Source organism: Ailuropoda melanoleuca, chromosome 1 (genome assembly GCF_002007445.2).
Source record: "Ailuropoda melanoleuca isolate Jingjing chromosome 1, ASM200744v2, whole genome shotgun sequence".
NCBI classification, from domain to species: domain Eukaryota; kingdom Metazoa; phylum Chordata; class Mammalia; order Carnivora; family Ursidae; genus Ailuropoda; species Ailuropoda melanoleuca.
This window is the reverse complement of record NC_048218.1, coordinates 192958600-192978537: the sequence shown is the minus strand read 5'-3', so window position 1 is coordinate 192978537 and position 19938 is coordinate 192958600. Positions and strand designations below refer to the sequence as shown.

General features: G+C 43.4%; 1 non-coding gene across 1 annotated transcript; it reads left to right on the top strand.

Annotated features, from left to right (window-relative positions):
• Positions 1–910: 910 nt before the first annotated feature.
• LOC100467942 lies at positions 911–12648 on the top strand. Its single transcript, XR_004629034.1, has 2 exons — positions 911–1070; positions 11923–12648. It is a non-coding gene; the product is annotated as an uncharacterized LOC100467942 (transcript).
• Positions 12649–19938: the final 7290 nt, after the last annotated feature.

The following is a 19938-nucleotide window of genomic DNA, read 5'->3' as shown; positions in this document are numbered from 1 at the left end:
TGGGATTTTCCTCCTAGTCGATGTAGGCTAGTAAATTACACCAGGCTATGGTGTAGTCAGCATTAAGTGGAAGGGGAAAGAGGTGGTAGAAGAAGCTAATACAGGGTCCGTGGAGTCACTGAAAAGGGACTAGTGGACTCCACCCTCGATGGAGAGCTAGGGAACCTGTCTAGAGAAGGTTACACTTCAACACTTGCTCAAGTATTGCGAGATAAGTAGTTATTTTCTGGATATATAGGAATGGGTGGGAGTTTGGGTGCAGGGCATGTCCAAGATCAAGAGCAGCGTGAGTGAAGACATGAAGGGATGTGTGTGGATCAAACCTTGAAAGTGGTTTGGTCAGGCTGCAGCAATGTGGGGAATGAAGGCTAAAAAGTAGGTGGAAACATGATCCAGAAGGACTTGCCTGTTGACCTTGCATTTTTTAAAGAAAGCAGTAGGGAGAGATACGGTCTCAGATATATGTGTTAGAAAGAACCTTCTGGAAGGCAGGAGTAGAGGGGCAAAAGCTAAGAGATTAGTTTAGAGGGCTTTGCCTGAATCCAGGATAAAAGTGATTATGAATTAACGTAATGATAGTGAATATAGAGAAAGAGGACCAGACTGCGTTATCTCTAACTTTGAGACCTACTAGATGTGGGCATGGAAGAGAGAAGTTAGGGCTCTCAGGTTTCTGATTTGGCTGACTGGGCTGAAGCATATTGGCACCATTCACCTGGTTTAGGTATAGGTTTGGTTGGGAACGTTACAGTGTCTGGAGAGGCTTATGGTGGTATCAGTTACTGGAACTTAATTTCATAGAAATCATTTTTAGAAACTTTTTTTCTATGCTTGCAACCTTTATATCTTATTTAATGTTTTATATACTCTTTGGCCTTGATCTTCATTCTGATTGAAGACAGTTTGTCTCACTGGTTCCTGTTTTTGTTTTCAGGAGGTATGAGTTTCATCCTGTCTGTGCTGATCTGCAGGCCAAAATTCTCCAGTGTTACCGCCAGAACACCCAGCAGACCCTCAGCTGCTCTGCTCTGGCCAACCAGTACATGCGCTGTGTCAATCAGGCCAAACAGGTGGGTGTGCAGGCCAGGTTAACTGGGGCACCAGAAGAAAGCAAGATGAGGACTGAATAGGCTCATGCGTATGGAAGAGCTTTATACACCAAACAAGTTGTTGCATCATCAAAAATTGCCATAACAAGTCCATTAGTTAGTAATCAACTTCCATCTAGGTCTTTAACTCATTTACTTGCAGGGAAGAAAAAGATTCTTACTAAATATTTTTTTCCAGTTGCTTTGAACTTTTGTCTTTTATGGTAATTGTATCCTGAAGATCATTGCCCCATATTTCTGAGCCAAAACTCAAAGCCAGCAAAGAGGAAGAATACAAGTTAAGGGACCAGCAGCTTTGGGTCTGTGAGCGGCTAGTAGTCATGCAGAGAACCTGGTTTAGAAACACAAAAGACAAACAAAAAGCCACCTTTCGCGCACCGTTCAATCTTCTACCAGTTGGTACAGCCCACCGGATTGGGAAGGGAAAGGGAGGCCAGAGATGGGATTTAGGCAACACTTTCCATCACTTTTATGTATCTCAGCCATACTCTTCCCTTGATCCCCACCCCCCATTCCAGAATAATTTGATGTTCACAGGAATGTGTTTTCTCTAATTCATGTGCTTTAAAAAGCTAATGATAAACCCTGAAGCAAATTATCAATTCTGGCAGGTCACATAATTGCCTATCATTTAACTGATTTAACAGTTGGATGTAGGTTGTTCTGACAGACAGAAATTGTTGGAAACCCTGATTCTTTCTGCTGATGAACTCCCTAGAGTTGACCTTCTGACCCAACTAAATCTAGTGTTTGAGTTACACAGCATGCCTTTTTGCAGTCTAATTTGCTATAGTTTTAATAAAACCACTTAGTGTAAATTTCTAACACTCTATAAATTTCTGTTATTTATGGGAGGGTTGGTGTTGTCTGGGTACCTAGAAAGTAACATCAACACTAGTAGGAAAAAATATAACCAAGATTTATTAAAAGCCTGTGTTTTCTTTAAAAGCCTAGTAGCTTGAGGCTTTCTTCTGTTTCTTACTTGTAGCTCCAGCTGTATAACTCCTAGTAGTGTGCCGGTGATTCTTTTCTTTAAAGGTCTTTGGTAGAAGTAATGTTGCTAATGTTAAGTTAGTACATTTTATTTGTCAAAGACAGCTTCTGATATGCTCTTAACAAGCCCCAGCCTTTAATACTGATACTAACTGAAGCACCTGAGACCTGCAGGCTGACTCATGGGTTTTTCTAACTTGATATTAATGCCACATCGAGGTGGGGGTAGTAGTTAGTGCAAAGAAGGGCTGTGACAAAGTGTAGGTTTCTATGCTGGTGTCTGACAAACATGCCTATTTGCACAGTGTGATTTGTAACGTTACCAAAGTGGCAACTGCAAGGGTATATGGAGTTTCGACTCCACCCTGCCTGTCTGGGTTGTGTTGAATTATCTGCACCTTGCCTCTTGGGATCAACGGCATATATTTATAGAATAAAACAAAGTTGCTTTGTGACAACATCAAATATGCCGCACGGTGCAGTAGGGAGTTCAAACTGGGCAGATCTGGGTTTGTATGAAAGCTTTGTCTTTTACTAACTCTGTGACCTTGGGCATTGAATTTTCTCGTCTGTGAATTGGGGTGATGTTATCCCCAGTGTTGTGGGGATTACATTTATATAAAGTATTCGGTAAATCTTATTTTTCCATCTTTCCTCAGTTGTATTATTTCATATTGAAATCATGTTGAAATCACTAAACAGATCATCCCAAAGCACCAAATTATTACTACTGATTCCACAAGAGATCCCCCTCCCCCAATCTGCAACATAATTTAATATCCTTTCCAGCAAGTGTGTTTTGAGGTACCTATTGTTTTCACAACTCTTATATTCAAATATTAGGGAGCATATACCACCAGGTAATAATACAAAGATAGCTGTCCACAAAGTATTTTTATCCTAAGATGGGCAACATTGAAATGGGCAAGAAAACAAGAAACAGCAATACCTTGTATTTCTATAGTATTTTAGATTTCCAGGTGATTTCACATCCATTCTCTTGCTTGTTTTTATGACAACCTGAGATGTAAATAGAGACAGTCTTATTTTCACGGTTTTACAGTTGAGAGACTTGAAACCCAGGAAAGTCATGATGGTAAATGTAACAACTAAACCAAGATATACCTTACCATGAAAACAAAAAAATTAAACATGGTATTTGGTTTTTGAGTTGGGTGTGAGAAGGGACATCCTTTATCCACTAATACAGAAATAAGGCAATGAGAGAAAGTGTCAACGCTGATCATGAAGTGAAGAGGAAAACATGAATATCAGATGAAGTCATAACGGAGACTGAAGGTGGTAAATAAGGAGGTGGGGTTTTAAAGGCCATGGACAAAGGTGCAGCTCAGCAAAAAGATGCCCTATTTTAAGACCACACCAAAATGGCCACAGGGGCTCGATACCAGCATTTCCTGAGCACTTTTCCTCTAATACCACGTGTCCCCTTTTCCTCAGTGTGAAGTTTGTCTAACCTTGGGACCCCTGACACTGCCCGTTGGTAGAAGGAGCGTCAGCAGCATAGTAGTCCTGAGCATCAGTTGTCGCGGGTCCTGACCGTTCAGCTCCCCTTCTTGTGTTCCCTTGTTAGATCCAAAGAACCACCTAGACATGCTAATGTGGAAAATGGTAAACCTGACAACAACGCATTAGGTCATATTGCCCATTTCCGGCACAGTGCAAGAGTTTTCCCCTTGGAATAATTCCAAGAACCAAATCCCCTCCACTTTTAAATGACTCATAAGATTGGGCTTTCACTGGTTCCCTTGAGGCCCTGTTCTATAGACTAATAGATTTACTGATTGGAAAATTTCCGGATATTCCTTAGCCTTATTTTTCGTTCTTCATCCATTTACTCACATCAGTCTTTCTTCAGCTATTCTTAAACAATTCCTCATGGGTTGATATGAGACATTTAGACTGTTACTTCCAGTATATTAAGTTATGTGTTCTTCATAAGGGTAAAGAGGTAATAAATTGCTGTAATTATTATTTCTAAGACTTAAAAGCCACTGGCTAGCTGTATGAGTTACGGCTTTTAAAAATGTAGGAGGACATCGATTGATAGACTGTGTCTTTTATTTCTCGTATCTGGCTAGCTTCATAGCTTTCTATAAACTCCCCAAAATTGAATTACCTATTCTTACCATTATAACCTGATTCCTATTCTATCTTGGTTCACCTTCCTTACAGGGGACTACAGAAGGTGGGAGAGAAATGGGAAGCCAGTGATATTTGCCACTACTGGGCCAAAATGTACTCAGTTTTTCTTTATAAAAAGGTGGGAAGAGGATAGAGAAAGAGCCCCTCTCAGATCTGCATTGCTCTGTTCCCCTGGATACCCCACTGCCCTGATATTTTCTTGCAACATCTCTGGGGGCTTGGGGGGTAGCATGGTTAGGGGGCAAATCGAAGCATTCCAACTCTCTTCCTAACCCTGCTGCTAAAAGAATTGGTACAGAAGCTGGCTGGACTCTGGGCAACCATTCTGTGTTCCCTGGAAGGTAGAGTTTGTGGGAAATATTGGAAATTCCAGTCTAGTCATGGTGACCTGGGCTTCAGTTTCTTCTTTGCTAAATTATGGGTTTGAACTAGGTGATCCACGAAGGCCTTTCAGCAGTGATGCTGTGGGACTAGTTCTACTTCCGTGCATGAGAGCAAGAGTCTATGTGCACAGGAACACACGTCTGTGAGCACATTTCTGTCTGTTTGGTATAGGCAGCACCCCTGCTCTGGGGACCTCCAGCACTTGTGCCTCTGCCTCGTAGGTTTTTCTGTCAGCCTTAAACTTGTACTTCTGACTTTTCTGCATGTTGCCTGGCCTCCCGCCGCTATGTACCCTTTCCTTGAGCTGATGCTCCTGACAGCCCCAGGGAAGCCAAAGTAGCAGGATGAACTAGGAGGGGGTAAAACCAGTTTCTCCGAAGGCAGTGTATTGAAAAACAGCTGTCGCAGCACTGCCTGGCAGCTAATAAAGGCCATCAGAAAACGTAGGCTGTCTCCCTCTAGCCAGCCTCAGACCCCCCTGTTCTGCAGTGGCTTTCACCTACCCACCGTGGATCGTGGCGGTAAGGGAGTGTGGAGACAGAGCAGGAAGCCAAGTCAGAAGAGCCAAGGAAAGCCTGGGACTACAAGCAAGGGCCAGACCCAGAGATGCCAAAGAACAGAGGTCAGTGTCGAGCCTGGAGTCAGACGATAGAGGCCAGTCAGGAGAAGATAAAACCATCGCATAAGCTTAAATCAGCAAGTGGGCAGTGGGTCAATAGCCAAGTAAGTAGCTCAGTTGAAGGAAGGATTGAAATGCGGACATCTTGTAAGCAAGGCAGTGCATTCCTTAGGCCTATGCTTCTTGCTGATATCGTTGGGGAGATCAGAACGTCACCAGGCGGTAGTGGAGAGCATGAGGTCGAGACCCTGGTAAATGAGGCTAGATCTTAATATGAAGTTACTTCAGCCCAATGTTGTACATCCACTTTTTCCTTTCCAAAGTGGAAATGACACTTCCAGTCCTTGGGTAACCCCCAAAATAGAAAACCTTAATTAAGATCAGGGCATATGGAGGGATTTCCCATGGCAGGAAGCGTCAGCCTTCTTGAGGACATTGTATTTTATCTCCCCTGTGACCTGAGTTTGTATTAGACCAGGCCTCAGGCACGTCCCTGTTGTCTGAGTGTAAAGAAGGTCTAAAAACACAGTAGTCACTGTCGCTTTAGAAATCAGCGTTCTTGAAAGAAAAATCCAGTGCCAGAGCAGGCTGTATTTTATCATTGCTTTCAGCTGAATTATAAAGTACATCCAAATGATTGAACAGAGTCGTAGGCTGTAGAGCTAAACAGGCTTTAGAGATCATGTGACCTGCATAAATTTAATTTCCAGGTCTTCTCACCTGGAAAAATTTTCACTCACGGTGTCAGTGATCTGTTTATGGGACGAAGTCCAGACCAGACTAGCCTGTTCCTGGTACCAAACCCAGTGTGCTGTTTTTCTGTAATACCAGGTCTCAGACATGGGTGAACACCAGAATCAGCTGAGGAGTGCATTTGAAATGCACACATCTGGCCCCATCCCTGGAGATTATAGTTCAGAAAGTCTGAGGTTGGACCTGGACATCTGAACTTTCAACAAATTCCCCAAGTAACTCTGTTCACAGGAGTTTGACAGACATACTCTAGAGCCCATTGGCCTACCCTGGATTAGAGGTCTTTGATCTTTCAGAGGCCCTGCTAAATCTCTGTTTTCCCTCTTTCGGGAGTTGAGGACCTGCCGTTACCTGTCACAGCTTCTCGGGTCTGAGCCATCTGGCAGAGGTCTCATCAGACCGACCCTGGGAACTTATTCCTAGTTCAGCCTCAGGAACAAATTAGAAGAGGTCTTGAACAGAGGGTGGGAGCCCCTTACAAAGAAGTTATTTTTTCCCCTCCTGTTCCCTCCTTTGAAACTGTAGGTACCCCTGGGTGGGGAGCCGCACCTGGTTTTCATGGGCGGGAGGGAGGAAAGAGGCACTGAACCAAGGTAACACGGTCCCCTGGCCAGCTCAGGATCATGACTAGACCCTCCCTTGGCTCTGTTACTTCAGTACCCTGCTCCCCTCTCCTGACCCACCGTGGGGTCCCCTCTCTTTATGCATTTGCTTTTTTTTCTTTTTTCTTTTTAAGATTTATTATTTGACAGAGGGAGAGACAGCCAGCGAGAGAGGGAACACAAGCAGGGGGAGTGGGAGAGGAAGAAGCAGGCTCCCAGCAGAGCAGGGAGCCCGATTTGGGGCTCAGTCCCAGGGCCCTGGGATCACGGCCTGAGCCGAAGGCAGACGCTTAACGACTGAGCCACCCAGGCGCCCCTATGCATTTGCTTCTGATGTCCACAGACAGCCACCTAGGGAGCACAGAGATAAATCAAGAAGGTTAATATTCTGGGAAGACCTATGGGAGCATGTTTTTCTTGTGTTCAGAGGCTTCTTTATCATCATCACCTAATGACATTTATTAATGGCCCAGCGGGGCTGCTTATACTCAAGATAACACATGGGTGTTCCACAGTAGATTCCCATCCTTTGGTGGGGTGTCCTTTTGGACTTGGAGTCACATCAAAGTGAACTGAATCCAGACTTTACATGTGTTATCAGTCTCTCCTATCGTAGGGAACCCTTCTCACAACCTCTTTCTGAGAGTAATCGTCGCTCTATGGCATTTTCTTTTTTTTTTAATTTGGATTTAATAGAAGAAATATTACAATGGTAATAGACTCTTTTTTCTTAATAAGCATTTCTTTTCTGGTGCTTATCCTTCAAGAGTTAGAGCTGCAATATGTTCGTGTTTTGTCTGTTATTGCAGCAAGTTGTGTAAACAGTTAATTACTCGTAACTTCATTTGAATATTACACAGAGCATTTGTCAGAGAAGGTATGAAACTGGATCCAGGCATAAAGCAGGGAGAAGAAGGAGCAGCACTGGCTGTCCGGGGAGAGACGGAGTGAGAAAACAGGAAGTTGGCTAATCAGATTTTCAGGTGGTCGGGAGTAGTGCTTGGTGCACAGGCAAAGCTCTCTTTGTGTTCCTCCGAAATTGAATTTATTGATTACTTTTGTTTCTGTCTCATCCTCTCCTCATTGTGACTTCCACACTCCCTTGTCTTTTGCTCCCCACTTTTCATGTCCCTTCTTGGGAAAAACTCAGGTATACTCAGACACATTCCCATTTTAGTTCTCCCCCATAAACCCTCCTGCTTCCGTACTCGGCTTTATTAGGGCTTTTGAAATCTTGGCGAGATGCTGGGTGAGCTCAGAGACAAGCATTCTGAATAGTGTCTTTAAAAAAAAAAATTTTTTTTTTCTCTTGATGATGATTGTTTAGCAATCCAGGGTTGCCGTAATTCTTCTTAAATACATTGACACATCCAGTAGCCGACACGTGGCTGTGATAGTCAACCCCTTCAGGAAAGCTATAATTCAAAAACCAGTTGATGAGATTACTGTGTAACAAAAATATTTGAGGAAAACAGTGAAGATCATTTTAATAAATGGAAATGGCAGGCAATCTCCGGTCTCCAGGGGCCCTGCTCTTGTCTGACAGCGTGAGCTGCCAGTTGTTCCTTCCTCGGTGGCTGGAATCAGAGACAGACTCGGGGAAAGAGCAGTACGGATGCCTGAGCCATTCTCTCCTTTTGGTAATTTACCCAGCTGTTTATAAAAGGGTTTTCTGCAGGCCCATATACGTGAATGATGAGCCAATGCAAGGAATTTCTTTCTCCACATTAAGATTAAGTGTTAGCAGTTCCTTAAATGAAGGAAGCAATTTTTTATAACTTGCAAATCTTCTCCCTGATTCTTCGGGGAATTTCCTATGTTAATTTATGCAGTGTTAAATTTATGCAGTGTTGAAATTCAGCCCAAAAGCATCTACTTACAGAACCGATACAGAGACTGTGGGAGAACCTATAAGGTGACACTAAATGACACAGACCTTTCCAGGCCTCTGGATCCTTCCAGCCAAACGTCGTTGGGCCTGGGTTTTGAGCAGGTTTTATGGAATAGTTAGAATAGTAATAACACAGTGTTCTGCCAATCTAATTTTTTTTAATTCAACTTGACGTTGTATTTATTAATGTCTTTGAAGTCAAGAGGTTTTGTATCACCTCTGTTACCCTTGTGCAGTTTACAACATGCGTGTAGACTGGCTCTGGAGCCTTCCCTTGTCCAAAGAGCCACCCGTGAATTAGCTGAACTGTTGTGCTGTCTTTGAAAATTAGAATTTTAATACATGTAGCAGGCTATTCTGTGAATGTAGTGATTTCTCTCTGTTTCATATTTGCTCAGAAGTGTTCTGTTAGTCTTTTCATTAGACTGGGCTGCTGATCTTCTAACCAGCCAGGGCCTAGCTTGTCTCTCTCAAAGACTATAAAGAGAGTCTGATACACTTAACATTATATAATCCGGGTGGAAAATTACCCTTATATATTTGCTTGGGGTTACAGAAAGAAGGATAGTAAAAAAAAATTCCCTTGACTCTCAAAAAACACTTTGTTGCTTTAATTATATTGTGGTGGCTGCAGATTATTTTGCAACATTTGCAAAGAGTTACACGTTGTCACATGGCTTTCATAACCATAGGACCTAAACTGTAGAATGAGGCATAGCCATGTAATCTTGATCAGACAGATCATAGCTTAAAGTTCCCATTGGTATGTTGAAAAAAGTAGTAAGTGTGTAACTCCCCAAATGCAAAATGGCATCCCTCATAAAGTGATCATCTTTTTTAGTAACTGAATGCCTTTAGATGGGCCAAGTATAAATCTACTTTATACTGACTTTTATTTTGTATTACCATATAATGTTGTGGTGAGATGGTCTATATATGTGGAAGTCATCGTTTCCTGTCCAAATAGTTGGACACATGGTTGTTGTCTCACACGGATCAAGCCACAAGAGAATAAATGAGACACTAGGATACTGGGACATTGTCTGGTCTGACTCTTAACATCGTGTGTGCTCAATTTTTAATTTTTCCAACAAACACAGAGCATATGTGAATGAGGTGTTTGAGAGAAATCTCACATTGTGATGTTTGTTCTGTAAGACAGCTCTGCTGAGCCAAGTCTTCTGCTTTATCTGCTTTGTCTTTCCTGTTTTCTCTAGATGCATCTGGCTTTTCTAGTTTACTTCCTCCTTGAGCGTATCATCTTTTGTGACCATTTCTGTATGTGTTCTCTCTAAACTAGTTTGCCTGCTTTGGTATGTGGTCTTTTGTGCCTTGTGGACATAGACTTCTTAGGATAATCTACCCATCTTTTGCTTTTGTGACCCAACACACTCTCTTATTTGTCCTTCTACACTTTCTGTTCTGCCCTGTTATTTCAATCATTTTTCTTCATCTTTGGCTTTAAATCTCTATCTCTAAAGACTGTTGACATCTCTTCCCAAGGTTGTATCTTCCTTCTAGACATTTCCATCTGGGTTTTCTTATAAACCCAAAATTTAAGTCCTTTTCCTCATTCCCAGGCTGGCTTCTCCCCCTGACTTTTCCATTTCTCTTGGTGACACCTCCATTCCCCCTGTCACTGAGGATCATCATACCTTAGGTCTGACCACCTCTGTTTTTCTAGCCATGTCTTTTATGGCTCTATTTCTCATTCCCACCCGTGATTCCTAATCTGCCTCTGCCCTGGTCTTCTTGCCTCCAGGCTCTCATCTGTGGGATTCGTTATGCCAAGGATGTCAGGGTAACCCTCCTAAATGACATTTTCCTATTTAAAGACATGTGTTGGATTCCCAGGTTTTTTCCAGAGGCCAGCAGGTTTTTTCCAGAAAGCCAACAGGCTTTCACCCTGGGCCCTTTGGACACTCTTTTCCTCGGTACATCCTTGTTGTACACCCTCTCCTCTAGCTAGGCCGGTCTTTCTCCTCTGCCCTCCATGCATACTGGGCTTGCTCCTATCTCCAAGTCCTTGCCTCTGCTCCCTGCCCTCACCCCTCCCCAACCCGCTTCTGGTCCTTCTGTCTAGATTCTGAAAGACTCAGAGAGATGGTCTGAAAGGTCCTATTAGAAGCCTCCTCTGGGGGCGCCTGGGTGGCTCAGCGGTTAAGCGTCTGCCTTCGGCTCAGGGCGTGATCCCGGCGNTTTTTTTAAGATTTTATTTATTCATTTGACAGAGAGAGAGACAGCCAGTGAGAGAAGGAACACAAGCAGGGGGAGTGGGAGAGGAAGAATCAGGCTCCTAACAGAGGAGCCTGACATGGGGCTCGATCCCAGAACGCCAGGATCACGCCCTGAGCTGAAGGCAGACACTTAACAACTGAGCCACCCAGGCGCCCCTGACCACTCCAGTTCTAATTACTTTCTCCTCTGTATTCTTTTGTTTATCTTGAATTTTATACTGTATGTATTACTTACTCAGTAAAATTACTTTTTAGCATAAATTTAGCAAGTATATTTTTTAAGTAGCAAATTATTACATTATATTATGCCTTAATTTTCCATGGGCCTGTGTATTGGTTTCCCCATAGCACTTTACTCAGTGCAGTGATTACCTAGTAGGAGCTCAGTTAAGAGCTGGAAGGGTGAGGGCTGTAGGGAAGAAGGTGTGAACTATAGGCAACCTTCTGCCTGACGTAGCCTCCTCTTCCTGAATAATTTCAAAACTAAAGGGGAAAGCATCACTTTTGTCTTTTAAAGGTTTCTGAGAATAGAGAGAATATATCCCTTGCCTTGGCTAGTTATAGAATTTTAATCTGATAGTTGAGAACCACCCCCTACCCCCAATCACAAAAATAAATAACCAAATAGGATGTAGGGGCCATTTTTGCAATTTCGGAATAGATACTTATCTTTGTATGTCCGTCTAGCATTACAAGCTCACGAACATCTGTGTTCTGCCTGGGATGGGCAGAGGTTTCTGGGAGAGATTCTTGTCCTCTCAGAGCCTTTGGGGTTTAACCTCTACTCCACCCCAGCCCCCACCCCCGCTGTCTTGACAATAGCTTCACCCCAGTCCCTGTGGCCACCAGAAATACTCCCATGCATCCCAAATGCCCATGGTTGTGAGACAGCACCCATGTCCACACCCTGCTACGATCCAGGCCATGCTCACTCAGGTTCAGCTTGGTATGGCGGCAGGGGTGGGGGTGGGGTCATTTGGAGATTATACATGATTAAGCAATAGCGTTCATTAAAGGTAGTAATATTTTGAGACCAAGAAGCATGCACCTTGTTTTATGTGTTTTTGAGTAGATCTTTGAAAAGTAATACAAATAGTATTAAATAGTTCTTGCCATTTTGGGGATCCCTCCTTCTGCTGGTAAAAACTCATGTTTTCTATTTCTCTTGCAGAGCATGCTTGAGAAGGGAGGATAAAGTCAACTTTTCGAACAAGCAGAACTCCTCAACGTTAATTCCAGAGGCGGAACATTTTTTTTTCCTAGTAAGAAAGTAACCCATTTAAGGAGAAGACGATTAAAGAGAAGCACCAAAGAGCAGATCCAGCTGAAGCATATCCCAGTTTGATCAACTGCAGTTTGAAAAGCCAAGGTCTAGATCAGGTATCAGCCAGCAAGGACACACTGCAGTGTTAGTCAACCCTGTTCATGATGATTAAAAGAGAAAGGCAGCCCTCTCCACCTTTCCGACTTTCTATTCAACTCTTTCTTCTCACAAGCTCCAGGGTTGGGTGAATCTTCATTCCAGCAGAGCTGGGGCAGGGGGTTGGGATGGGGGCTAAGGTTTTTGGAGTGGGGTGGGGAGAGGGCACCATACCTCCCCCAGCAGTGCTGGGTCATCTAGGCTCTGGCGTGTTGGTTTCTCTTTTTCTTTTCTCCCTTGACTATATAAGAGCTGCTTCATTTTAACTTATTATGGTGATCATATAAGTAAGACAAAAAGGAGAGAAAAATGTACCTCTTTTACTGGAATAATGTTTATGATTACAAGTGAAATAAGGCATTTTTTTATCAAACATAAAGGCAACCTTGGCTTATACAACCTCTTCTCTATCATGAATACTGACATCTTTACTGCACTCACTATCAATAATAAATATATTTTCCGAAGAAGACTGGCGTTGCAGCCTGGGGCCTCGTGTATTCTTTTCGTTGGGTTAGATGGTTATGCCTATGGGAATTGAGTTGATTTATGTAGTTATTAATTTGCATCTGTGCGGTACCTTTCCTCTAAAAAGCTCCAGAGCACTTTGCAGAGCCTCAGACAGGCAAGAGATACTTAAAACTTGCCTCTTAGCTAGGTAGGATTCAGTAAGATCTTTACAAATTGCATGAACCTTCCTGTCTTTGGGATGATTTAAGACACCCTGCCTGGGGCAAGAACTGGATTAGATAAGCTTGGTTAGGAATGTCTGACCCTGCAATAGTATGAAAATGTTTAAAAACAAAAAAAAACCCCAATCCTTAGCAGCTTTTTCCTCTTTCCAATTTCATTGAAATTTCTTGACTATAACTTATTTTTCTACCAGAGGATTGGTGCTTCAACCCTGAATTTTGGTAAGTTGGAAGTTAGCATTCACACTGAAGCTGAATGGAAAGTTCTTTCTGGGATACACATGGAGAAGAAAATGCCAGGGCTCTGTGATGTCATCTGAAAAGCTTTTGTCATGTAGAAGTTTTATTCCATTTTTATTTTGATAGAGAGAGAGAGAATTTAGCAAAATGATTAAGAATGCAGGCTCTGGAATAAGGAGTATCTGTATTCAGATTGTGTCTCTGCTTCTACCAACTTTGGGACTAAAGTCACCCAAGTATACCGATCCTCTGATTCTTCAACCGTAAATAGACGGAAGGTTGAAGAACCTGCCTTGTTAGGCTTCTGAGGAAGAGTCACAGTGCTTCCCACATACGTTCAGTCGTGCTCAGTATACGTTGTTGTTGGTTTGTGTGATCATTCAGTAAACTGGTATTTGGAGTTGGGGGCATGGAAAGAATGTCCATATAACCCAGATTACCTTCTACTGTAGAGGAATCAGGATGAATTTGTGCTTGGAAATTTCCAGCAACCCCCGTATATGTAAGTGTGGCTTCTTAATTCCTCTTGATTCCTGAGTTGGTTGCATTTGAATGGCATTTTCCTGTACCTTTATGGACACACCTGTAGACCTGATGTTGATTGTGAGTGACCTTGGTGACTCTCCTTCCATAATTAACCGAGAGGCTCTGTGATTACTGTTTAATGAAGGTTTTTTTGTTTTTGTCTTTGTTTTTTAATGGTGCAAAATAAGCTGAGCCTACTTAAATGTGAATGAAGGAAGCAGGGTAACTTGAGCAGCACATTTGGCCACTGTCAGGACCGCATCCAGGTAACTTCCTGGGAGAAATAGTAGGTACACAAAAACAAGTGTTTACGCGGTGACTTGCTGTAGTGTTTGCAAATCAGCTAACTCACAAATTCCCTCCTATACTGTTTTGTTTTGCAATTGAGAGCCAAGAACTTGGCACATCCCAGGCTGCCAGTCTTGTCGCTGGCAGAGAAATGCAGCACTGAAGCATCAGGCATTTCAAGCTGGTTAGATACATGAGAATGGGAGGGTGGTTTGTCAGATTACTGATTTATCATTCTGATAAACGGGATGAATACGGGGGAGGGGGGAAGACAGCACTTTGGGGGAAATAAAAGGATGACATGGTGCCTTTCCACCACTTTTGGAGGCCTCCCTGTTGACTACATCACAGCTCTGTTCAGGTCACTGTTGACTTTAGGACAACTGCCTGGGAAGAATGTTGTGATTTATGAGTCTCAGGAGTGACACACTCCAATCACTTTCTCCAGGAAGTGGAGCAGACCTTGAACCACAATAGATTAGTTCTTGAAATCCAGAAGAATAACGTATCTATCCTGAAAGTTGGTCACACTAAGCAGATGTCTGGGGAATTTCTAGAAGACAGCTGGGTCAGACCAGTACAAAGTCCTCTCTTTGAAAATCAGTCAGGAATTTATTACAGAAGACTTGCTAACATGTGATGGTTTAAAAAATTATTGGCTAATCATTATTAATAGCAAATGTGGACTGCTAAAAGCCAGATGCTTGTGGCTTGCTGGTCAACCAATGAGACTCCATAGCAGCTCTGAGTTGTATTTTGCTTAGAACTGAACAAGCAGCCAGATGGCCTTAGCTTCTCTGGCTTAGGAGCTGGGAACCTGCGGTTCTTAGCTTGATATCTTTCAGTCCACATGTATAATTGCTTTTGCCAGAAACCCACAGGATAATTCTGTTTCCCCCCTTTCGGTGAGCCATAGGATCTGACCCTTTCAAGATTTAAGAATTAGAGCAAAGGAACAATTGAAAGGGTAGCAATAACTTACTGTGATTCAGACCAAGTGAACTGAAAACTAGGAATTTGTTTTGAGTTAATATTCTCGAAAAGCTAATACTTTGAATGAGTTAATAATTCATTTGTTTTCTGTCACTGCTCTGTTCCCCTAACCCCCCAGGTCTCCAACCATTTCTTTGCTTCCTCCCCTCTTTCCCATCTGTTTCTCCTCTTCTAGCTTCTTCTATCTGCTTAAACTTCTCTCATCCTACTTGGCCTTTCAGGGCCAGCTCCTGGGAGGTGTTATTACAGGGGTGCTGAGGGCATTATCTTGGGTACAGAATCTTGGACTCTTACTCTGGTTCTGCTGCTCTTGCCGATTGGGGCAAGTCCCTTCTTAGGTTTCTCACTGTACCTTCTCTATTGAATATATATGTTTTATATTTCATGTTGTATGCTCTCTCTCTCTCTCTCTCTCTCTCTCTCTCTCTCTCTGTCTGTCTCCAGGTTTTTCCAGCCTCAGTATTGCTGGTAGGACCATGCCACCCCCCCTCCCCAGCTGATTCCTTTAGTAAAGTATTCATCCCAATCAAAGAATCTTCCACTTTTCCTATCAGTTGTCTTGAACCTTCCAAATAGACCCACAACCTTATTATTGTTTTGAAGTAAGCTCGATGCCCAATGTGACACTTGAACTCATGACCCCGAAGATCAAGAGTTACTGTCTGAGCCAACCAGACACCCCAGACCCACAGCCTTCTTTAGACCATAATAATATGCCTTGTATTTATGGGACATTCCAGTATTAAACCCAGCTTAGACTCAAGCATATGGTCACCATATTTATGGCTTTTCAGTTAAGGAAGTTAGAAACTGAAAACTGAAACTCAAGTTCAGTCCCTGAAACTCCCTCAAACCAAGTCAACCTAAATGGGAAATAGCTATACCTCAATTTAATGAAATTCTTCAGACCTCTTGAGGTGAGCATGACTAGGCATGGCCTCCGTACACATCAAAGAGTTTCCCTGTGCAAAAAAGTTTGACTTCCCTCACCTGTTTGTACCCTACACAGTCTCCCCTCTTCCTCTCCTGGTCACTGTCACTTTGCTGAGAGAGCAGTGTGCTTTGACTATAACCTTGTCTTCAAAGTAAATTACATTTCCATAATGGCTTTTTATTTTTAAAGATTTTATTTATTTATTTGACAGAGATAGAGACAGCCAGCGAAAGAGGGAGCACAAGCAGGGGAGTGGGAGAGGAAGAAGCAGGCTCATAGCGGAGGAGCCTGATGTGGGGCTCAATCCCAGAACGCCTGGATCGTGCCCTGAGCCGAAGGCAGACGCTTAACCACTGTGCCACCCAGGCTCTCCTCCATAATGGCTTTTAAATGCAAATGTGGCAGCCTGAGGTCCCTGGCCAAGTTGCAGGGTCCCACTCTGCTCTGGCCACACCTCTCCTTCCTAGACTTGGTCCTGGAGCAGTAAGGGCCTACCCAGACTGGGGAGCCTCCCGCGGCGCCCTTCTCTGCCAGGTGTGCCCCAGGCCAGCCTGCTACTAGGTTCTCGTCAATGGCTTCAGCACAGGTTGAGAGCCTGTGCTTGCTCTGTTTCCCCCGTGCCTGGCAAATATATAGAAAATAGGGGTTGAAGGCCCTGCTCCTGGGACCACCTGCTTATTATCTGCCTGTGCAGCCTGAGAGACAAAGACATTTTCTTCCATCTCATAGCCACAGGCTGCTCCCCTACATCAGCATCAAACCAGAGACCAGTCCAGTGTGCAAAGTTGAGTTTTGCTTTGCATCTCCCTGAGGTAACGTGCACCCTAGTCTCAGAAACTTGTCCACAACGTCATTGAAAATACCATTCAACACAGAGTTGAAGTGGCAGTGTCTTTTTATCTCAAGCTTAGAGGACACCGGCAACTTTGCTATAGCTGAGGCTGAATAGGATGTCGGCTCACCTGCTGGCGGGAGTTTATTTTGAGTTACCTCAGTGTTCTTAAAATGCCTTTGCAGGAGCCACATGTTAAATGTGGACCCAAAATAAAAGAGCCCACACTCCTCACTCTCAGGTGCGTAACACAGAACCTGGAAACCTCAGTAACGAAGGCAGAAGGTGATTTTCCTCCACTGGAAATGAATTTATCTGTGCAGTTAGAAAGACGCTATTGTATAGAAGCAGAAAACAAGTTATGGATCCCCATTGAGGTGGTGCTCTTTCAGGAACATCAGAAGTTACTGTCCCGAGTTTATATAACCACTTACAACTTCTTCCTCCGGATAGGAGTGACTTGTTCATCACCGTATGGGTCTCCCTGTACCACTCTCGCTCATCACTCCTGCACTCTCTTGGACCCGGCAGGGGTGGTTTTCAGCCACAGTACCATGCCACGCTGGCATTGCCTAAATCATCCACACCTTGGTGCTGCAGAGGCTACCTTTGTGCCCCGGGCACTGTCCCAGGAGTCAGGGAGACAGTGATCAACACGATAGACGGGTCCTGGCCTCGCGGAGTTTACGCTGGGCGGGGTGTGAGGGGAATGAACAGTAAACATAATGTCACAGAATAGTAAATGGCTACGCAAATATTAAAGCAGGGCGAGGACTAGAGAGTTCAGGGAGATGGAATAGGGCTTGTGGGGGGAGGAGGGTGCTCTGTAAGATTCAGTGGCGAAGACAAGCTATAAGGAAGTGACAGCTGAGCAGATTCTTGAAGGTAGTGAGAAGTTCATTCCAGGCTGGGGAGAATAAGTTCGGTGTGTTTGGGAACAGCGAAGAGGCTTGAGTGGAGTAAAAAAGGCAAATGGTATTAGGAGATGAGTTCAGAGAGGTAGGCAGAGTCCAAACAGGAGGGACCTCTTCTCCATGGTAAGAATTGTTTTACTTGGAGTGTGATTAAAAACCATTGGAGGGTTTGGTGCAGGGTCATCAGTTTATCTAATTTACATTTCTAAAAGATCAATCGGGCTGCTGTGTGAAGAATTATCTGAAGTTTGGATAAAGTGGAAGAGAGAACAGTAGGAAACTATTAATGATGTAAGCAAGAGGTGCAGATGTGGACTAGGATGGCAACAATGGAGAAAGTGAGAAGTCATCAGATTTAGGACATCTATAGATAAAAGTAGACCCAGTAAGGCTTACTCTTGCATTAGATGGGGGTGGGGGTGAGGGAAAGAGAGGAAAGTATAAGAAGCCCAAGATTTGCCTCAGCAGCTAATAACTCAGCCATTTACTGAGGTGGAGACACAACACAAGCAAGATCGGGGAGGGGGGGCAGGAATCAAGGATTCAGTTTTGATCGTGTTATGTTTAATATGTAAATTACAATTTCTAGTAGAAACGCTGAGTAGGCTGTTAGGTAAACACTGGGGCTAGATATAAGATTGAGGCATCAGTGTGGCCATGATCCAGAGCCTTGGCACGGATTGTGCTCACCCAGGGAGTGAACGGACAACTTAGTCCTATGGCTCTCAGGAGAGAACTGAGCAGAGAGGAATAGGACAGTGGCTGTTGGGGTGGGGGACAAACCAAGGCCAAATTGAAGGCCAAGGGAAGAAAGTGTTTAAAAAGGGAGGGCATGCCCAGCTGTATTAAGTGCTGCTAATGGATCAAACAAGAGGAAGACAGATTTAGTCAATGGATTCAGCGACTTGAAGGCTAATTGACGAGCAGTTTTGGTGACTGTGATAATGGGGTTGAGGAAAGAATGGGTTTGGGAAGTGGAGACAGGAGAGACAGCACTTCTGAGAAGTTTTAACTAAAAGGCAGAGAAGTAGGTGGAAGAGCTGTGAAGGTTCTAGGGAGGTTTCTTTTTAAGACTGGGGATATTTTAGCCTGTTTTGTATGCCAATGGAAATAACCAAGGGAAGAGAAGTTCAGTGAAAAGTTTCAGAGCAAGCAGGCCAAGAGGTGGGGATCCAGTCTTAGATAGGCACAGTTTGTGTGTTGTGATAGGAGAGAAGGTCAAGTTCGTAAATATAGATGCAGGCAGGCTATGGGTTTGGTCATGAGAGGGTCAGGTCATTCTCTTCTAATGGCTTCTATTTTCTGATGAGCTACAAGGATTATCCCAAGTTAATGTTCACTACTAATAATTAAAGTAGCTGAGCACCTTCCTTTCTCTCTACCTTTTCTTCCTTCCTGAATAATTCAGTCCAAAAGCCATTAGGTGGGATCTCACAAGGTAAGCCTCCATGCTGGAGGTTGGGGTGATGGTGGCCCAGATTGGGATGCCTGAACACAGTGAGGAGGGTGCCCATTCCTGGAAGAGGAACATTACAGTGTGGTGTCAGAGCCTGAGTGGGAGGGTGGTTGTGTTGGTAGGGAAGAATGGTGGCAGTAGCAATGGGAAAGTGATTATATCTAGAGGACACTGACCTAGGAAATAAATACAGTGAAGATGATGGGAGCCAGAGGAAGGAAGTTATTTACTGTCAGAGGAAGGAATTACAAATATGGAAGAGGAGAAAAGTAAGAACTCTGTGGTGTCGTTTTGGAATTGGAGATATTGATGCGGTTGTGATTTTAAATATATATAGGTACAGAAATAAATGCAGATATGTATGTGTGTGCATGTTGCTATGTACATATTCATATCATTGTGTATATTAAGTACATATGTGTGTGTGTGTGTGTGTATTTGTATGTATATTCATACATATATTCCTTAGCTCTGTCACTGAGAGGACTGAGAAACAGCAGCATCTTAATGGCAATGAGCATTCCAGGTACCCAGATCTTGGTTTCTAAATACCATTCAGTGGGCCAAAAGGAACCATAACTTGTCGAAGAAATGACGACTACCTCCAGGGTTGGGGCCCAGAAAATACAAGATGGGAACGTACCAAAAGGGCAGAGCCAGCTTGAAGGGGATATCATTGTTCACATCTGGGATGGTTTAAGCATCAAAATAAATACTGATAGTAATCCATGGAATAACATGGATACATATAAATAAATGGATGAATAGATAGGGAAAAGGAAATACTTCTTCCTTAAGATAGACTGCAAACTAATAAATGGAAAAGAAATGATAGGATTACAAAATCATCACTAGACAACCATTACAGTGATAATTCACCCAAGAAACATCAA